General features: G+C 36.3%; 1 protein-coding gene across 1 annotated transcript in view; it reads left to right on the top strand.

The window, feature by feature from the left end:
* DDX10 (DEAD-box helicase 10) overlaps positions 1–22276 on the top strand; it is a 278266-nt gene that overhangs the window by 195564 nt on the left and 60426 nt on the right. The gene's annotated exons all lie outside the window — the stretch shown is intronic.

Here is a 22276-nt window from a genome sequence, read left to right as displayed (position 1 = left end):
TTTGAGGGAAAGAAAGGCAATAGAATGGGGTAAAGATTAAGCAAAAATAAATTTAAAAAAATAAATTAATTAAAAAAATATGCTGAAAATGGGTGGAGTCCTTAAGTGGCTATCAGCCTCAGTTTGAGAGAGGACATGAAAAAGGTGATTGAAACACCATAACAATACAAAAATAAATGTCAAATTAAATATCCAGGGAGCCTACAAGCAATAAAGAGAAGCACCACACAATACTCTCGGTTCTGAATTCCAATCATGCCAGAGTGCAAAAAGAAAGAGAAAGATAAGATAAAATAATATAAAATAGAAAAGGAGACATCAACTTCAATATCTAGACCAAAATAAAGACGTCAAGAAACAATCAATAAATAAATAAATATATATGTGAAAAATGATTATTTTGTGCTTTTATCCCCCCTTTATTTCTTTTTCCCCCTGCATAGGCACAGTAATTATTGGGATATTATAGAGGGAATTTCGTTGGCCTAGGAGATACAGGGTTTCTCCATCCCTGAAGTATACTGTCATGGGATTAACTATAGATTCCTTGCATGATCATTTACTCTCCCCTCGGTGCTTTTGTGGTGTATGGAAGACTTCTGCTTCGTCATGGATGGTAAAATCAGTCCTCTGTATCTAGAGATCTTGGTGACTGTGCAGCTCAAGGAATGGAGCTTATGATGAAGGCTTTCTTTGTGGTTCTAGCAGTTCTGCTTCTTCAGTGTCGTTTTAATTCATCTTCTGTAGTTGGTGTTCTTGGTCATTATGTTGCTCCTAGGATGGAGCCTGGGACATAGTTGAGAAAGAATAGATTTTTAAACTTATGTTTGTCTTTTAACTTTTAGTTTCTACTACTCTACAACTATAGAAAATTACAGAAATGTGTTTTAGTAATCTTGCATGCACAAAAACGTTTCTTTTTTTTTTTCTTTTTCCGGTTTTTGGGCCACACCCATTTGACGCTCAGGGGTTACTCCTGGCTATACGCTCAGAAATCACCCCTGGCTTGGGGGGACCATTGGGCCACACCCATTTGACGCTCAGGGGTTACTCCTGGCTATACGTTCAGAAATCACCCCTGGCTTGGGGGGACCATATGGGACACCAGGGGATCGAACCGTGGTCCATCGCTTGCAAGGCAGACACCTAACCTGTAGCGCCACCTTCCCGGCCCCACAAAAACATTTCTTACAAGAAAGGATTCAGAAGAGTAGATAAGAATGAGGACATGGTGCGTTCTTGGTTCTGGGTCAGTGCTATGATCTTGACTGATTTGATCTTGATCTGGATTTTCAGTGTTTCCTCATTTATATTTAAAATGTTGCTTTCTAATTTAAATTTTTATTATTAATAATGTTTTTCTTTGCATTCATTCCTTTCTGTTTTGCTCTCAAATAATTTTTTGATAGTTATGCTAAAAATCCTTAAATATTGATTTGAAAAGAGCTTTGGTATTAAAGATTTGGTTTGTTTTACAACCTCTTTGTTTAAGGGTACTTTATACTCATGCCCATTAAATTTAAATTGTAGCTAAGCAAGTTGCTTATTTTGTTAGGTTGAAATATCAATAAAATATTTAAAGATACTTTTCCTCCTATATTAATGGACACATAAGAACACTGAACAGGCATAGTTTTCTCTGTAGTTTTAGTAGTTATGAAAGTCACAGGAAATTAGTAGATGGTTATTTATTAATCATCAGAGCAAACTGCAGTATACTGAAATTTGAAACATAGTGCATACTTTTTTCTTTTTTACTTTCAGGTCAGGAAATATATGCTTTTGGAAAGTAACTTCCACAAATAACTTTGTAATCTTTTACTTCTCTGCTTAGATGTGCAAATCACATATTTCCTTTTTAATTGAGAACGATGTGGATTACTTCACAGTTGTATTTCAGTTACATGGTGACAGTGAATTAGGGCCGTTCCCACCACCAGTGTTGACCTCCCTCCACCATGCATCCCATACTTACACCATTAGCCCCCTAGACTGCTACTGTAAAAGTCCCTTTTGAATATAGCTCATTGTAGTTTGGGTCTCTTGATTCTACTGTCATTGACTTTGGTTTGGGTATTTAGTACTGGCCATTTTTTGTTTCCACTCTGTGCTCCAGACCACTTGACCCCTGGGTCTCTTCCACTTTTTTTTTTTTTTCTGTTCTCAGTTTGTAGGAAGATGTATAAATGTGAGACAGAATAAGATGATTCATGTTCTAAAAAAGGCAGGGGCCCCTATCTAGAAGCTATACATAAAATTAAAAGAAACAAAAAGAAAAGAAAAAGGGGCTGATGTGGCTTTTTTCCCTTTGCATAGATGCAAGTAAACATTGGGGAAATTAGAGAGGAAATTTCCTTGTCCTAAAAGATACAGTGTCTCTACCCCGGAAGCATATTATCATAAGATCGATTACAGAGTCGAGTCCGGACATGTTAGTTGTCAAATCCCAAGGTCTTTCTTTATGGTCCCAGGAAAAGTTCTCTTCAGTTGTAGTTGTCGTAGTCAATCATCTGTAATTAGAGATCTTGGATTTTGCACAGATCCTAGGGCAAGGCATAGGATAAAGTCTTTATGGTCCAAAGAAAAGTTTTGTTCAGTGGCAATTGTTGTAGTAAGTCTTCTGCAATTAGAGATCCCAATTTTTACACAGATCCTAGGGTGGAGGAAGGGCTTCTTATTTCATCTCACCCACCATTAGGTAGTGATATAGGTCGACATGCCCTTAGATCAAGTTGTTGCTGTTTCCTTGTCTTTAGGGTGTCATATGAATCTACCTTGGAGCCAGAACAGTATTATGGCCTTGGAGGAGAAAGGTCTTGGTTATTGGTGCTGGTGAAGGGAACTGTGCAGTTCTAAGATTGAGATCCGGGGTTTGGGGTTGGATGGTTGATATTTGATCAGTTAAGGTTTAAGTCAAGTCCCCATTACAAATGTTCAATTGCCACTGAACAGAACTTTTCTTTGAACTATAATTCATGGATTCTTATCCCTATTAGATAAGAACTTCTTTCTATACATAACATTTTCCCTTTTTAGTGTGCTTATGCAAAAATAAATGATACCATAGAATATTATTGTTGCGTTTGTAGGTAAAAATAACATGCTATACAGTCTCTATGTCTTGGTTGCCCTGCTTGACCTGAGGTCCTATCCCAAGTAAGACTTTTCTACTAGAATTTTCTACTAAGTAGAACATGAACAGGCAATAAAAGGGTGGGGGGGGGGAGGGTCCTTCTACATATGTAAATAGTCACTAAGATTTAGAACTATTAAGGAAATGCATCTAATGAAACATACAGAGAAAATATACATATCCCCATTAAGCCTTTTTTTTTTTTAATTTGGTTTTTGGGTCACACCTGGCGGTGCTCAGGGGTGACTCCTGGCTGTCTGCTCAGAAATAGCTCCTGGCAGGCACAGGGGACCATGTAAGACACCGGGATTCAAACCAACCACCTTAGGTCCTGGATCAGCTGCTTACAAGGCAAACACCACTGTGCTATCTCTCTGGGGCCCCCCATTAAGTTTTTTGAGATAGTCTGAGGGTGGGATAAGGTCCAGGCACATTTCCTCACACACCATGGTCTTGTGGAGTCTGAGAAATGGTTTGCAGAAGTCAGGGATCAGATAGTGTTCTCAAGCTGGGGGTCTGGAGGATGATCCTTAGTCTTATTTCTAAAAAACTTAAGACACAATATGTTGTTACGTACGTAACACTCCATAAAGGAGATCTTACAATAATACTGGTGAGAAAAGAGTTGTACTGGGTATCATTAATGTGGTGAGCTGGCAAAATCAAATCTAGCACTAATTCCCTGACTCATCCTATTTTTATGGTAACCCATACATATATGTTGATTGTTTTTGAGAGGTGTACACACACAATCACTGGAAGAAAATAACTACTGTAAAGAAAATTATAATCCAGAAAATTAATTTATGTCAACTCCTTGCACCTGTTTATGCCAACTCTTTGCATCTGCACCTTTCCATGTTCCCTTAATTAAAATGATCCAGCTCAAGTACAAGGCTTTGTCTCTGGATTCTGTCCTTGCTCTTATTCTACTGAAGAATTGCACTCTTGAATTTTCTCATATCTCTTCATTAGTATCTATTTCTTCCTTTTTTACTAGAATTTTTGTTCTATTTAGGACAATACCCAACAGTGTTCAGGGTTTATTCCTGGCTCTGTGCTCAGGGATTGAACCTGGTGAGCTACATGTAAAGAAAGTACCATACATGTTGTACTTTCTTAGCAGCTCTACTTCTAGATAATTCTTTCTAGCATATGAACAAGTTCTATCTCTCATCATAGGGGGAAATTTCCTTTCTGGATTTCACTTTGTTTCTCAGTTTTGTTGTATTGTACCATACATGTTGTACTTTCTTAGCAGCTCTATTTCTAGATAATTCTTTCTAGCATATGAACAAGTTCTATCTCTCATCATAGGGGGAAATTTCCTTTCTGGATTTCACTTTGTTTCTCAGTTTTGTTGTATTTAAATTTTTTCCCTTTCTGTGCCTCTAATACCACTTCCTCATATAATTTTTTTTCAGATCACACTGGATGTTTAGACTTTGCCAAAATTTTATTTTCAAAAACATCAGTAAATTTCCATCATATTAAATCAGTTTCCAAGTCTTCTTTTCATTAGACCCTTGACCTCTTAACCCAATAGTTCTTTCTCTTCTTTTTCTTTTCTTTCTTTTTTTTTTTTTTTTTTTTTTTGGTTTTTGGTTTTTGGGCCACACCCGGCAGTGCTCAGGGGTTACTCCTGGCTGTCTGCTCAGAAATAGCTCCTGGCAGGCACGGGGGACCATATGGGACACTGGAATTCGAACCAACCACCTTTGGTCCTGGATCAGCTGCTTGCAAGACAAAAGCCGCTGTGCTCTCTCTCCCGGCCCTCTTTCTCTTCTTTTGAAACATTATTATTTTTTTATAATTATCTTTATTTAAACACCATGATTACAAACATGATTATAGTTGTATGATTACAGTCATGTAAAGAACACCCCCCTTCACCAGTGCAACATTCCCACCACCAATTTCCCAGATCTCCCTCCTATTTTTTAAGTGATACAAATTGGTTTTTTCTGAGAGACATTTAGGGAGCTGTGAGGGAAGACAAACAGAAATACATGTTCAACAGAGAACTCAGGAAGGCCTTTTCTTAAGCAAGGTTAAAGCTTGAATTCTTTTTTTTTTTTTTCCTTCTTTTCTTTTGTTATTGTTTTTGGGCCATGCCCAGCTCTGCTCAGGAATCACTCCTAGTAGTTCTAAGGAGACCTTATGGCCATAATAGACTAGGGATCAAGATCAGGTTAATCTCATGCAAGGCAAGTGCCTTATCCCGTAAATTTATCTGTCTAGCTCTCGTAAACATCTTTCATGAAGCATCAGATTCTGAATGCTTCCTTGGAAATTTCTCTGTCTTCTACAAACTCTGCTTCTAGAATTCCAGTTTTTTTTAAATTTGGGCTCTGGTCTTCTCCTGTTTTCGTTCATCCCAGATGATCTCATTCATTCTTACTATTTTATATATCTGGCCATAATTGATGGATCCTAAATTTATCTTTAACCTTATTTTGTTCTTCTGAGCCCTTTGTTCGTATATTTAACTGACTATGCAGTATTTTCCTTTGGGTGGCAATTATACATTTTAAATTTGTCAAAACTAAAGAAACTCTTACAAAAATTTCTGCTGAATATACAGCTCCAATGGCTCTCCCATCATAGTATAGCATCAACTTTTACTGCTTTAATATTGTTTATTAACATTTAGATTCTTGGGGCCGGCGAGGTGTTGCTAGAGGTAAGGTGTCTGCCTTGCAAGCGCTAGCCAAGGAAGGACCACGGTTTGATCCCCCCAGCATCCCATATGGTCCCCCCAAGCCAGGGGCAATTTCTGAGCACTTAGCCAGGAGTAACCCCTGAGCAACAAATGGGTGTGGCCCAAAAACCCAAAATATATATAAAAAATTTAGATTCTTGAAATGACTATTGAATTTTATTATGAAAAAATCCATCTTCATAAAATGCTGTTTGTAAAATTTCTTTGTGTCCTTTGATAGCTAAAAATAAAAGTGACAACACGGTATCATACATGAGAAATGAAGTAAGTTTTATTTATCTGGAATGAAATAACTAAAAACTGAAAGATGATAGTTTAGAAATATGATTCTCCAAGACAGATTTTTTTAAGTTGTTTACCTAGGTTATTTACACGATCTTTTCTTGAATCTCTGTACTCTTGTTACTCTTACTGTTTATCAGCAAATTTTTTTATGGTAGCTTTTTAACACTCACTTCATTAGATGAACACATATTAAAGTACTCATACATTTTTCATGGCCACAGTCTTAGTTCCATTTTCATCTTTGTCTTGAGTTATTCCTGTGTTACCATGCTGCCTCCTTCCACCACTGAATATGTTATTCTTGGAAATTGACTGGAGGAACCATTAGAAATGAAATAGCAAACTTGTTAATTTATGCCTGTATTTTGGGGAATACCTACAAATAAGCAAATTTTAATCTTTATAGCTAAATGGAAGTTTAGGGTTTTTTTCTGCCTTACCATATATAAGCCATCTGGGTATTCTATAACGTATTGTTTTACCCATTGAACAGTCAAGGCTACTAATCATCGAAGAATAAAAAGCTCTCTAGTATTAGTATTCCTGAACAGAAAATATATTTCTTAATATATTAGTATTTTTTATTTCTATTTGTCTTTGTGTACCAAAATAGTGCTTTAAAATAAAAGTAGATCTCATTTTTGTTTTGTTCTAATTTTGTCATTGATTTTTTTCCCTAAGAAAAAGTGTTTGTGGAACAGAAAATTTGATTGATTCTAAGTAGATCGCTAGTAAATTTTTTAGATGCAGAGAATAAACTCATATCTGAAGTAATTTGACAATCATAGACTGTCAAAAATATTGGTTAGAAATATGTTAAAGTTGGGACTGGAGAGATAGCATGGAGGTAAGGCATTTGCCTTGCATGCAGAGCCTCGGTGGTTCTAATCTCTGCATCCCATTTGGTCCCCTGAGCCTGCCAGGAGTGATTTCTGAGTATAGAGCTAGGAGTGACCCCTGAGCGCTGCTGCATGTGACCCAAAAACCAAAGAAAGATGGGAGGGAGGGAGGGAGGGAGGGAGGGAGGGAGGGAGGGAGGGAGGGAAGGCAGGAAGGAAGGAAGGAAGGAAGGAAGGAAGGAAGGAAGGAAGGAAGGAAGGAAGGAAGGAAGGAAGGAAGGAAGGAGAAGTTAAAGTTTGCTTTTCCTTTCTAGATAGAAAATTGTGCTTGGTTTTTATAGCTTTTTTAATAAGAGATATTGGACATTTCTTTATTGAGATAGTTTTAATGTTTATGAGCATATTTTTAAGATTAGCAACTCCTGGTTTTAATTGTCAGCAGAAAGAAAATTACTAGAATGGATATATATAGTATCAAATTATATGTTTTATAGAGTATGGCCTATAAAAATCATCTTTGGTACCTCAATAAAATTTATTTTTTAAAAAAGAAATAATGCTAAAACCAAAAAATGGAGTGGGGAGTGGATAAAAATGCATGTGAGCAGTTCAGGGCACTGCAGTTAGTGTTAATTAAACCACATTCAAATGTTAACCACTGATGGTATGCTCCAACTTCAGTGTGTAAGTCAAAAGCTTCCTCAAATTCCTACTGCTATTTTTTAGCTCTTGAAGTAAACATTATAATAAATAAAAATAATTTTTACAGGGGCCAGAGAGATAGCATGGAGATAAGGCATTTGCCTTGCATGCAGAAGGATGGTGGTTCAAATCCCGGCATCCCATATGGTCCCCTGAGCCTGCCAGGAGCGATTTCTGAGCATAGAGCCAGGAGTAACCCCTGAGCGCTGCCAGATGTGACCTAAAAAACAAACAAAAAAATTAAAAAAAAATTTTTTGCAAATATTTGTTACATATTTATCTTTTTCCTCTTAGCATTGTAGTTATGGTGACTAAGGAACCCACTAAAACTTCTCTCTTTAGGTTCTCAAGTTCATACACCATTTTGCTTCCCATAGTCAAATATAAATGTAAATTATTATTAAGTCTTGACTTTTCTAAATATATGATGTGTACATCAGAAATCACAGATTTCTGAAAGACTGAACTGCTTCCTCTTTTTTTCTTTTTGTTGTTGTTTTGGGGCTATACCTGGTGACGCTCAAGGGTTACTCCTGGCTATGCACTCAGAAATCACTCCTGGCTTGGGGGACCATATGGGACACTGGGGGATCAAATCACGGGTCTTCCTAGGTTAGCACGTGCAAGGCAAGCTTGTGCCACCACACCGGCCCCTGAACTACTTACTCTTAACTAGAATTTATGATACAAAATCCCTGCCTTTCTTAATTTTTATCATGCCCCAATCTTTCCCGGGACCCACACATCGCAGAAAGGATCATTAAGTGAAATCTGTCTATCTTCCCAGTCAGTACCTAAAAAGTTATAAATGAACAAGAAATAATTTGAATAATGTGAACATTTTCATATATGTGGCTGTGTGCATGATCTTACCATTCTCTATTTTGTTGTGAAGGCTAGGCTTATTTTTGTAAAATGCCTTAGTTCTATTATTTTCTTACCTCAAAAGGCAGTTGTGAATCAGTCCTCTTAAGATAGTTATTAACTTGTATTTCATACTGTGGTTTGAGAACAAATCTCATGTAGGTTCTTGATCTGTCAACTAAAGCATTTTATCTGTATAAAATGGCTCTTCTAGTAACCTGGTACTGTGTTGAGAATTTATATTCAGGATTCTTCTACTGTATACCTGGATTTGGGGGAACAGATGTCTTTAAAGGTTCATGTCTATGAAACTGGAACTCTTCAGAACGTTTGGGGGCATAGTACAGAGGGGTAAGCAGCTATGCTATGTAAAATTAGCAAAGTTGATTTTTCTCATACTTAGCAGTATTTATAATCTGTTCTAGTGTTGCCAGTAGTTTCTGTATGTTTCTAAACAGAATTTTGGCAGATTGAAGTCTGCACTTGTAGTTGGAAATATGATGTATTGTCTTGTGCTTTCTGTAGTAAAGCAGAACAGATGTGGCTCTATATCCTTCCTATTAAAGGAATTGTAATATTTTTAACCTCATCTGCTGGCATCTTTCTTCCTATCATCACCTGCTTGGGTCAGTTTGTCATATTTTTTTTAATGGACTTCAACTAAAAAGGCAGTTGAAGAAATGTACTTACTTGAAAACCTATATAAATAAGTCCCCCCCCCCAAAAAAAAAACCCCACCTGATTAGAACTAGTAAAAGCCTACATTTAATTTGTCTCTAAATTTATTGTATTTCTGTCAACTTTTATGTGTTCTCATTGGAAGAGTGAGAAAAAAAATTGAGGGATATTTTTATTTTATGATGAAGTTTTTATTTTTCATAGTGAAGTTGGGCCACATATTTAAGTCCAGAGTTCCTTAAATGTTTTAAGGGCCTTTCCCAAGCTGTTGAACTTGCTCTGATTTTCTAGCCTGTGTATCACATCTCTAGTACCTTCCTCACTGTACTGATACATTATGTCCCCCTGCACCCTTCTGCTTTTTTATCCTACTACTATGTTCATTTTTACTCATCCTCAGGACTCCCTTGAATCTCTTGAGGGAATATATTTACTGTCCTTTTATTTTGGAGGACATGGATATGTATATACATGTGTGATTGCACTTACATCTCACATGGCTAATATTAGCAAGTATGTTTCTATATATAGACTGCTCATTGAATAACTGGCACATCAGTCATGAATAAATGCTGAAAAAAGGATGAAAATGACAGTGTAAACCAAAGTTCACTTGGCTTTGCTGTTGTTTAGAATTTATATTGACAAATATTATTAGCATTATTTACTTCATGGTTAAGATTATAATTAGAAGTTGGAGATACTTGGTTAAAACCACCTTGTGGGCAGTTTTGTGTTAATTTTGTAGAAATCAGAAGATATAGGTTCAGTCTTTACCATTGACCAATTTCAAATTCTCTAATTCTTTTTCCCTTTGAAGCTTGGAGTTGGGTTGTTTTCTGCACTCAGGAACACTCAGGAATCATACCTTGAAGGACCTTGAAGGACCATATGGGGTGCCAGGAAATCAAACGTGGGTCAACCATGTGCAAGGCAAATGCCCTATCCATTGTCCAATAGCTCCAGACCATTTCCTTACTTTTTAAAATATGAAATTCTAACACTTTTTATATACTTATTAATTTGCCAAATAAATATTTGCTGAACATAATATTTATCCTCAAATTTTAACCTTCACATAATTCCATTGGCTAGAGAGATAGTAAGAGGTACAAGGCCAGCCAGGTTTGGTTATGCCACCACATATGGTCGCCAGAGCCTTGTAGGAGTGATCCCTGAGCACAGACAGTTGTGGCCCCAAATAAAAAAAAAATCCATTGCTTTCTATTTATATTATCTAAACTTTAAAATTACTATAATTTTTTATCATTGAAAATGCACAAAATAAACTCAAATGTATGATCACTAGGGGCTGTAGTCTTCAATTTTTCTTCTTTAAATAATTACATATGGATAAGGTGATTTAATCTTTACTCAATACCTGAATGATAAGTATTCATTTTTGCAAATTCCTTACCAGGGAAGCTTTACTGCATAGAATATTAAAGGGATACATGTTATCTATTTTTTCCAAACAGAGAAAGTAATAGAAGATATAAAATTTTATGCAAATGTATGCAGTGAATGACTTATCAATGATTTTAGGTATTCATATCCTACATCTATATTTTTCCTATAAAACCATTTTATTTCCTTTATTCTTATTGAATAGAAGATAAATTTAATTATACTTCTCTATCAAGCAATTTGCATAAGGGTATGTAGAAAACTATAAAGAGGATATTACGTACAGAGAAATTTAGCATTTAAAGGTTTGTTTTTGTTTTTTTTATATGACTTCCATCTTTTTTTTGGGGGGAGGTCACTCCCAGCAGTGCTCAGGAGTTACTCCTGGCTCTATGCTCAGAAGTCACTCTTGGCAGGCTTAGGGGACCATATGGGATGCTGGGATTCGAACCACTGTCTTTCTTCATACAAGACACCCTACCTCCATGCTGTCTCTCCAGCCCCCAAATTCCATCTATTTTTAAATAATTTTTATTGGGTTCAATGTGAATTACAAGTCTTTCACAGTTATATTTAAGGTACATAGTGGCAGTGAATTAGGGCAATTCCCATCACTAGTGTTGACCTCCCTCCGCTCCTGCACCAGCATGCTTTCCCTATCTCCACCTTTAGCATCATGGACTGCTAGTATAACAACTCCCTTTTGTGTATAGCTTGTTGTAGTTTGGGTCTCTGGATTCTGTTGTTGTTGACTTTAGGTTCAGTATTTAGCACTGATCTTTTTTTTTTTTTTTATTTCCACTCAATGTTCATGAGACTACTTGCCCCTGGTGCCATCCACTTTTTTTCCTTCTCAATTTATGAGGCAGAACAAGCTGTTTCATGTTCTATGATTCCGTTGAAAAAGAAAAAAAAAAAAGGGCGACTATGAGCCCCTGTGTAGAACCTATGAATTTAAATTTAAAAGAAGAAAGAAAGAAAAAGAAAAGAAAACACAGCAAATTAAAAAGAAAAAAATAAGAGGGGGGCTGGTGTGGCAAGTTGTTGGGGTTTGTTTTTGGTTTTGGTTTTGTTGTTGTTGCTGTTGGTTTTTGTTGTTGTTATTGTTGTTGTATAGGTACAGTAATTGGGGAAATTAGAAAGGAAATTCCCTTGGCCTAAGAGATACAAGGTTTCTCCATCCTTGAAGCACACTGTATTGGGATCAACTAGAGGCAATAGTCATGCTCATTGTCAAACCCTGAGGTTTTGTTTTGTTTTTATTTTATGGTGCCAAGAAATGTTTTGTTCAGTTGTGGTTGTCAAGTTTAGTCTTCTGTAACTAGTGATCTTGGTTTTTGCACAGGTCAAAGAGTGGAATATCTTCTGATTTCATTTTGCCATTAGGTGATGAGGTTGAGAAACCTGCCCTTATAACAAGTTGTTGCTGTTTCCTTGTCATCAGGATGCTGTATGCACCTAGCCTGGTGCAAGGTGGTCTCAGAGAGGTATTAAGGACTCCCCGAGGGGAGTTTGTTTCCTGGTGCTGGTGCAGGGAACTGTGTCAGTTCTAAGGTTGGAATCCAGGGTTTGGGGTTGGACAGGCGATGTCCAATCTCGTGTGAAATAATAATTAATAGATTAATAGTAGACATCTTAGAAATGTTGTTTGTTGTTCATTTAGACATAATTTTGTCCTATTTAAAATTAAAACTTTCAGGGCTAAAGAGATAGTGCAGTAGGGTATGCGCTTGCTTTGCATACACTCTACTGAGTTTTGATCTCTGGAATTTGATGCATGGTCCCCTAAACCCTGCTGCATAATTCATGAGCACAGCCAGGTATAGCTAAAAAACAAAAATGAAAAAAATTTGAGAATGAATAAGAATTGGAAATTTTAATTAACAAATATATGATAACATTTTAAATCTTTTTATTTATTTATATGTGAGTTCAGGAACTATGCTGACTTTGTGCTCAGGGTTCCTCCTGGGAGGGTACTATGACATGCCAGGGATCAGATCTGGGCCTTCTATGGCTAAAACATTTACTCAAACCTTGAGGTCTCTCCAGAAATTCATATGAAATTTTAAGAAAACACCATAGTTCATTTACTTTGTTTTATTTTGTTTTGAGGTCATACCTCGTGGTTCTTAGGGTTACCACTAACTTTGTACTAAGGAATCACTCCTGGCGGACTCAAGGGACCCTGTGGGATGCCAAGGGATCTAACCCAGGTTGGACCTGTGCAAGACAAGTTCCCTTCTAGCTGAACTCTGACCCTTCATTTCCATTTTGAAGATGAAAAGAATCTTCATTTGCTATCAGGAATAATAGTAATTCTCCCCTTATTTTAATTTTTCTGATTTTTGTGGAAATGTCTTACCCTATGTATTGCTTATGACTGGCCTATATTTCATGCCATGTCAGGCAGTCTCAAAATAAGCAAACAGTGGAAATTTAAGTAATTAGTTATTTTAATTTAGCAACATTTGGGATATTTTTTTTGGTTCACAGAAGCAAGGCATTTTTATATTAAACCAATACAATAGATTTTTTAAAAACTTCAGAATCTCAGAACTCTCATCAAGAAAAGGATTGATTTTTCTGCTTGTTGCAGAAAGAATGACTTGTTTCTCTTCAAGTTGCTTTATGGGTCCCATTGCTCTCATATCCTGTTCTTAGTCTTTCATTAAGTCATCTTTCCTGGCTCATCACCATTCTGGGGTCACCCACTGTCTTTACCTTGTATGTGAAACTCTTTTCTTTTACTTTATGGCATACCTTTAGGCACCCTTCCCTCCTCAAATGCCCTAAATAAAAAATTTTACTTCTTTAAAATGTCCAAAATATATTATTCTTTAGCATTGGATAATATTAAAAAATCACTTTCTTACATGTTGTATAATAGGTGGCCCCAAATTTAGTGTTCATAATAAGGAAATTATGTTTCTCTATTTCAATAATATATTACTATTGACTCTCCTCATCTATCTTATGAAGTTATTGTACTTTCTCTGTCTGAGATTTCTAAAATCTAAATAATAGTTATAATAATATGTTTGCTTTAATAATTCTAAAATTGGAATTTTAATGTAAAGCCCAGTAATTTTGAATTTAATACAGAGTGATAACCAAGAAAAGGCCAAAGTCCCCTTTTAATAGAATACTAAGATACCAGCATTGGAATATTTTTATTCCAGCTGTATTGCTTTTGAAAATTCAATAAATCATTTTGGATAAGCCAGAGTTATCACCTGCTACCTAGAATACCAAGTTGTTCTTTTTCTTTCTGGTTTGTAATAAACTATTGTGTTAGAGAGAAAGTTTTATCTTCTCTTTGAAGAAATTTTTTCTTTACTGAGTTTATATACATTATTGCACCCAATTTTAGTCATTCAGAAGTGAGTCATAACTTTAAGAGGTAGATTATGGTTCTTTGTGAGTCTTGCTAGTGGTTTGTCAATTTTTCCCTCAAAGAACCAAAACCTGGTTTCATTAATCTTTTGAAGTTTTGATGGGAGGAGAAGGACTCAAATTCTTTACCTTCTGCTTATTTCCTTATTTCTGCCTATTAGGGCTCCATATAAATAACCTAAGCACACTGCTTAGTCCTTTCTTAGTACCTTAAGCCGTGTGCTTAGGTTATTTATATGGACCTTTTATTCCTTACTTATGTATGCTTTCATTGCTCTGAACTTTCCTTTGTTGTTACTGTTGTTTTGTTTTGGTTTGGTTTGATTTGGGGCCACACTCAATGAAGCTGAGGGGTTACTCAGACTATGTGATTAGAAATTGCTCCAGGCTGAGGAGATCATATGGGACGCCAGGTATCAAACCTCAGTTCATCTTAGGTCAGCAGCATGCAAGGCAAACCCCCTAACACTGTGCCACTGCTCTGGCCCCTGAACTTTCTTTTTTAAGACCACTTTGCTGCCCCCAACTTAACAAAAATTATAATTTTTTTAAACAAGAAGCAAATTAATTGAAAAATATTTTAGTAGGAAATGCAGTTTGTTATGATCCTATTACCCACTTAATCAAGATTGGAAAAAGTTGCTTAATTACAGAATAGTTTTTGCTAGTTGTTCATGGATTCTGAAGAGAACACCTGTTCCTTCAAAGGGCAAAAGAAATTACAAACATTCTAGTGAATGTAGCATTACCAATCTCTACAAACTTGATAGTTTTAGAATTAATCTCTCACAAAACAGTGAGATCTTTCATTTCTCCTTCCTGTCATTGCACATTTGAACTTTCCTTTCTTTCATCTGGTTAGGAAAGGTTTAGGCATATTTCCTTGGGGGTGTTATGAGTGAATACAATAGTATGCAGCATTATCGCATTATTTGTCCATCCATCCATCCATCCATCCATCCATCCATCCATCCATCCATCCATCCATTCTCTCTCTCTCTCTCTCTCTCTCTCTCTCTCTCTCTCTCTCTCTCTCTCTCTCTCTCTCTCTCTCTCTCTCTCTCTCTCTCTCTCTCTCGCTTTTGGGCCACACCCAGTGACGCTCAGGGGTTATTCCTGGCTGTGTGCTCAGAAATCACTCCTGGCTTGGGTTACCATAGGGAACGCTGGGAGATCAAACCGCTGTCCATCCTAGGTCAGCCGTGTGCAAGGCAAATGCCCTACTGCTGCAACACCACTCTGGCCCCATCATATCATCTCCTCTCTTCTAAAATGCAAATCTGTACCTGTTTTAGAGTGTCAGGTAATCTGATTAGTACTAATGTAAATAATTAAGCCTAAGCTTTCTTGTTAAAGAGTAGCCATGTCTGATCTTCATCACAGTTCCACTGAATTCTGATCTGAAGTCATATAAGTTCTCTGTCATATTCAGAGGCATTCAAATCAGTTTAGTATTGGAAATTCATCCTAATCTTGTATATGCCTTTGCTTTGGGAAGAAAAGATATTTAGTGAATGCCTTTCTCTTGCCGAATATGTTGTACACATGGTATTCTTACCTAATGGTGCTGTTTGGCCTAGCCTTGAACAAGTAAGGATCTAGGCTTAATTCTGCTATTAATTTTTTCTGTGATTTTAGGACACAATGTGTATTTGTTTGCTTGCTTGGGCTTGATTATAATCTAGAAAGCAAATTTAGCTAAATAATCTTTTTTAATAAAATACACAGAACATATATTTGTTGTCTTAACCATTTTAAGTACACATTATCATAGAATTAACTCTGCATCCTATGTTGGAGATCTTAACATTTTCCTTTTGGAAGACTGAAACACTCTCCTGTTGTCCTCCCCCCCCACCATCCCCAGTCTCAGCCAGCAGCATCCCTCTCTCCCATCCTAGCTCCATAAACCACCCTTCTACCTTATTTCTCAGTTTGACTGTTTTTAAGTACCATATTTGCAGAACTGTTGTGACCAGATATTGCACTTGGATGATGTCTTCCAGCTTTGTCTTGTCAGAATAACATTGTATTATATGTGTGTATACATATATATGTATAATAGTCCATTGAAGGATATTGGTTTCATCTTTTAACTATTGAAATAATGCTGCATGTGAACATGACTGTGCAAGTAACTCCTGGAAATTCTTAGATAAAAATACAATTTGTGGTTCTGATGCTGAAAGGCAGTAACTTCAGACTGTTTTGTTCTCATCCTTATCACATTATGGTTCTGAGTTGCCATGGCTTTTGCGATTACAGAGAACTAAAGAGAATTAAAATAATGAAAAGTCTTACAAGCATTTTTTTTGGGAGGATTTTTGGGCACTTGTGGGGGGGGATATCTGATGATCTGTCAGTGGCTTTCAGCCTATTAAATCTGCAGATCATCATTAGTCAGTGGGCCAGTCTACTTCTCTACTTGACAGTTTGTGAAAATTCATCAAACAGCAGACATACAGAATGCAAAAGACAGAATAGAGATATTAAGGAGCTCATAAACTCATGTCAGATTCAAATTTCTTACTGGTTTTGTTTGGGGGCCACACCTGGCAATGTTTAGGATTTACCTCTGCCTCTGCACTCAGAGGTCATTCCTGACAGTGCTTGGGGGGTGCCAGGATTAAATCTAGGCATTTGCATGCTAGACATATGCCACGCCCATTGAACTGTCTCACTCAGGAGCGAATTTTTTAATTACATATGATCTACTTCATAAGTGGAGAGTGTGAATTTGCACAGGATTTATATGACACTAAAGCTAAGTCAGCCATTTTATAACCAGGATAGGAATGGTCTATTTTAATAATACAGATTCTTACAGATAAAATATCAGCAATAGTATGTCTCTGTATAAGGATATTGAGAAAATAAACCTAAGGGTATATATCTTTGTGTAATTATTTAGAAATCATGTTCCCTAAATACGCACTGTCATTTGTATAACTAATAAAAAAACTCATAAAATTAAGGCTAAAGTTGCCAAATTATATAATTAAGAAAATGAATATTGACAATTTGATTCATCTGAAGTCAAAGGGTGAACTGATGATACTTCAGCTTTGCGTATCTTGTTTTACTAACCCATAATAATTCGAGTAGGGAGTCCCTAGTAAGTAACTTTCAGAACTATGTAGAAAGAAAAATGTTCTTATTTCTTATTTATATATTTATAAATTTATAAATATAGTTATATATTTATTTATATTAAATATATTTGTATTATTTATTAACAAATAATAAATTTATTATTCCATTTGAAATAGTGTCTTAATCTATTTTTTGTAGAAAAAACAATTTTTCTTACTCTTATGTAATAGTTTGGGGCCAGAGTGATAGCACAGCGATATGGCATTTGCCTTGCACGCTGCCAACCCAGGACGGACCTGGGTTCAATCCCCTGCAACAAATATGGTTCTTTCTTTCTTTCTTTCTTTCTTTCTTTCTTTCTTTCTTTCTTTCTTTCTTTCTTTCTTTCTTTCTTTCTTTTTCTTTCTTTCTTTCTTTCTTCTTTCTCTCTCTCTCTCTCTTCATTCTTTCTTCTTTCTTTCTTTCTTTCTTTCTTTCTTCTTTCTTTCTTCCTTCCTTTCTTTCTTTCTCTCTCCTCTTTCTTCTTTCTTTCTTTCTTTCTTTCTTCCTTCCTTCCTTCCTTCCTTCTTTTTCCTTCCTTCCTTCCTTCTTTCTTTCTTTTCTTTCTTTCTCTTTCTTTTTCTTTCTTTCTTTTCTTTCTTCTTTCTTTCTTTCTTCTTTCTTTCTTTTTCTTTCTTTCTTTTCTTTCTTTCTTTCGTTCTTTCTTTCTCCTCTCTCTTTCTTTCTCTCTTTCTTTCTCTCTTTCTCTCTCTCTTTCTCTCTCTCTTTCTTTCTCTCTTTCTTTCTTTCTTTCTTTCTTTCTTTCTTTCTTTTCTTTCTTTCTTTCTTTCTTTCTTTCTTTCTTTCTTTCTTTTCTTTCTTTTCTTTCTTTTCTTCTTTCTTTCTCTTCTCTTTTCTTCTCTCTCTTTCTTTCTTTCTTTCTTCTCTTTCTTTCTCTTTCTTTCTTTCTCTTTCTTTCTTTCTTTCTTTCTTTCTTTCTTCTTTTCTTTCTTTCTTTTTTCTTTCTTCTTTCTTTCTTTCTTTCTTCTTTCTTTTTTCTTTTTCTCTTTCTTTCTTTCATTTTTCCTTTTTAGGTACTGGTTTGCAATGCTATTGGTGAAGAGGTATCATACATATCACTTTATTTCCTTTCTTCTCCAGCCTGCCGGGAGCGATTTCTGAGCACAGAGCCAGGAATAACCCCTGAGTGCCACTGGATGTGGCCCAAAAAACAAAGTATGAAGTATTGTAACTGATTTTCCCCTAAAAAGAGTTGGCAATTAATTTTGTACCAGTATAAAGTCAAGTGTACCATCACAAGGACTTATTTTGTAATCCTAAATTTTATCTTTATTTAGCTAAAATAGTTACCTGCTATAGTTATTTTAACCTTCCAGAAATCCAGATTGTCTTCACACAGGATCCTGTCCACCTTAATTGTCGTGCTTTGCTTCTTTTCTGCCAAAACCAGTAACTTCTTCTGTCATTCTACCTACCTTAGCTAAGCTTGGTCCAAGGTCTTTGATATTTATTTTCTCACTAATATATGGGCACTAATTAGTTATTAACTCCATATTAGTTCCCACGTAATGAGACTCTGGTTAAGTAAGAGTGTGTCTATTGTGGGGAGGGCATACCCAGAGATGCTCAGGGGTTATTCCTGGCTTTGCTGAGGAATCACTACTGGCAGGCTCTAGAGACTATGTGGATGTTCTGGATGGAACCCAAATTGGGTATATAGAAGGGTACTATACTATGGCTCCAGCCCCATTATAGCCCTGAAGTCCTATATCTGGAGCTGTGAGCCCAAGAATTATTGGGAGTTGTTCATCACCACCATTATCCATGTGTGTTGTTGGCACGCAAACTTTGCTCTGACACGTGGTTCTGAGCTGTAGAGATCCTGACTGAGGGAGGCAGCAGGAGCTCAAGGCCATTGGTCGTTGCTACGTGGGAGATGGGCTCTGTCTGAAATAAGGCTTACCTGCTTGTGGGAACAGGATGTTATTTTTCTGATCAGGGACCGTGTGTTTTCTGCAGTTCATGTGTCTTTGCTTATACTATATCTTCATCCTAAAAGCCCTTTTTTGTGACCTTTAATGTCCTCTTCATATTTACTCAGAATTATCCTTACTGTAAACTTTTCTTTACTAACTGCTACTGTCATCTTTGTCTCATTCCCACAACCAGCCTTCCAAAGATTAAGCTTCTAGATAATTTTAATTACAGTCTTTTCTGTAGCACACCATCAAATTCTTCCTTGTAGTAGAATTCTATATAGCCACAAATCATTGACCATTAATCTGGAGGCATTTTCAGAGCACAAAGCAGTTTTTATTTTTCTTTGTATCTCCCAAAGACACTTACCACATGTGCTTTGCCCATGCACATTCAGCAAATGCTTGTAACATAGATGTAAGGCAGAAGCTAATTGTAGTTCTAGATCCCTGGGCCAAATTAGACAACAAGCAGCATTTTTGCTTTAAGTTAGGATAGATAGATATATTTGTTTATATATGAAACATTTATATATTTGAACATTTAACACCTATATATAGCTCAGTTTTCATTATTGATTTATCTACATTGTACAAGGTTAAAACTGTGATCTATATATGACTTGTCAATACCTTTTCAGGGATTTTGCTCTGTGTCCTAGACTACGGCTTTTGTTTCATGAATGTTTGTGGTTGTGTTGTTGTCAAGTACAGAGACTTTAGATAGCACTCATTGTTCTCCAAACCAGAAGCTTATAAACATGGCGCACTCTTTAATATTTTATTTGCTAATAAGCAACTTCTCTGTAAGAATTGTTTTTCCCCTGTAGCCTTACACTGAATTATAAACAAGATTAAAGGTAGGCTAGTCAGCAGAAATACCTGAAAAATACAAATATCTCATTAGGCAACAACTAAGATATTTTTGGCTCATTGTACAGAGTTTGATATGTAGTGTTTTGAGAAAGCCATCATGGAATTCTATTTTTAGTGACTTAAATTATGTTCGGTAATATAATACTGGGTTCTGAAAAAGCTTAAGCAGAATTGTTTATGGGCCTATTTAAAAATAAATTTGAACTGCAACTAAGACTTGTGAATAATTTTATTAATATTTTTTCCAGATTAATGAAAGACTCTTCCTTTACAAAGGTGCTTATTTTGGGCATGATAGATTTCTTAGTGATGCCCTTATTAATCTTCCTTAATTCTTCCCACACACTATTTTCCTCACTTGTCCAGTTTACCTGAGACTATCAGTGTCTGAACACAATTTCTAACAAGAATATTTGGGGCATGGCAGACTCTTAGACAGTAGGTTATGACTATACTTGCTTCAACACCATGGAGTGTATCTGAAAACCAGAATACATCAGGAGTTCAGGCTGAGCAATGTAATTGCCAGTGATTTCATACTGTTACTCCAGCCAAGGACACAAACTATAAGATATGGTTATTTGTTTTTTTTTATTATATATAATTTTTATTTTGACCATATTTGCTTACTTATCTTTCACAGTAGTATTTTAGGTACATATTAACATTGAATCAGGGGAATTACCATCACCAAATTTGTCCTTCCTCCACCCCCGTTCCATCCTGCATCCCATTTCCCCCACCCTCACCCCCCCGGGGTGCTAGAGTAAGTGGTCCCCTCTGTGTCTAGCTTACTACATAGTGATCATATATCTGTTTGGTCCCTTATTTCCCCCTCTATTTGAGAGGCGGAACTAGATAGTTCAAGTTATGTGGTTTTGTTTAAAGAAGAGAAAAGCAATAAAGTGGGGTAAAAAACAAATAAGCCGAAAATGGATGTAGTCCTTCTAGAGGCTCTCAACCTCAGTTTGACAAGACAGGAAAAAAGAAATTGAAATACCACAACAATACAAAAAGAAATATCAAATAAATATCCAATGAGCGCTACTGCACTAAAGGCAAGCACCACATAATGGTCTCAGTCCTGAAATAGAATGGTTATTTGTCTTTTTAACCATTGAAGGGTTATGGTATTCCTGCTTTAAGCAAGCGTATTATTGTCATTTTTTTTTTTCAAGAGCAATTACCCAGTTTCTGTTTGTGTACTTCATTTATTTTTGTTTTGGGGCCATACCTGGCAATGTTCAGAAGTTACACCTGGGCTCTGTGCTCACCTGGCAAGCTTAGGAGACCATTTGAAATGTTGGGAATTCAATTCATGTTACCTGCATGCAAGGCAAACACTTTCTACTTTCTTTACTGTTGCTCTGGCCCTTCTGTGTATTTTTAAATTAAGGTATGCATATGTTTTTTTTTAAAGGCATTGGATGTCTAATAGTAGAAATTAATTTTTATATGTACTGGGGAACTAAAAATGCATGTGCCTTGCTATTATTTCAACTTTAGCTTTGTTGTGGTAGTCTATATAAACCTGTGATAGTCCAAAATAAACCTATATGTTCACTAGCTACACTTTACCTATAACAGTCATTGGTTTTAGAAAGCCTCATGAATTGCTCAAAGGACTAAGCACATGCTTTGTATGAAGAGGCCCAGATTCAATCTGTGGCACTTCATGGTTCTTTGTTACCACCAGGAGTGTCCCCTTAGTACAAAGTCAAGAGTAGTCCCTAAGCATCCTCAGGTGTAGCACCCAAAAAATGAATTAAAATTTTAGAATGAAAGAAAAAAAAACACCAAAACACATAACTTCATGAGGTCCAGAGAGATAGTATAGAGGTAAAGTGCTGGCACTGCAAGTAAACTTCATGAGCACATTTCTAGGATATGTGTCAATGATGAGCTTTTGCATGCTTACTGTTCATTCTAACAGAAAGAGTGAAAAGTACTGTTCCAACGGAGCTGAGAGTAGTATTCTACCAGAGTTTAGAGTGCTGTTCTATCAGAATGAGTTGAGTTCTCAGCCGATCCAGCACCAAAGGTGGTTGTTTCGAATCCTGGTGTCCCATATGGTCCCCCATGCCTGCCAGGAGCTATTTCTGAGGAGACAGCCAGGAGTAATCCCTGAGCAACGCCGGGTGTGGCCCAAAAACCAAAAAAAAAAAAAAAAAGAATGAGTTGAGTTCTAATGAAAAGACTTAAGAATATTGTTCTGACAGAAAAAGTTCAGGGTACTGTTTTACTGGATACTGTTCTAATGGAAAGAGTGAAGAGTTCTAATGGAATGAGTTAAGAATACTCTTCT

The sequence above is a fragment of the Suncus etruscus genome, chromosome 8 (assembly GCF_024139225.1).
Source record: "Suncus etruscus isolate mSunEtr1 chromosome 8, mSunEtr1.pri.cur, whole genome shotgun sequence".
Classification (NCBI taxonomy): domain Eukaryota; kingdom Metazoa; phylum Chordata; class Mammalia; order Eulipotyphla; family Soricidae; genus Suncus; species Suncus etruscus.
This window is presented reverse-complemented; position numbering and strand designations above follow the sequence as displayed.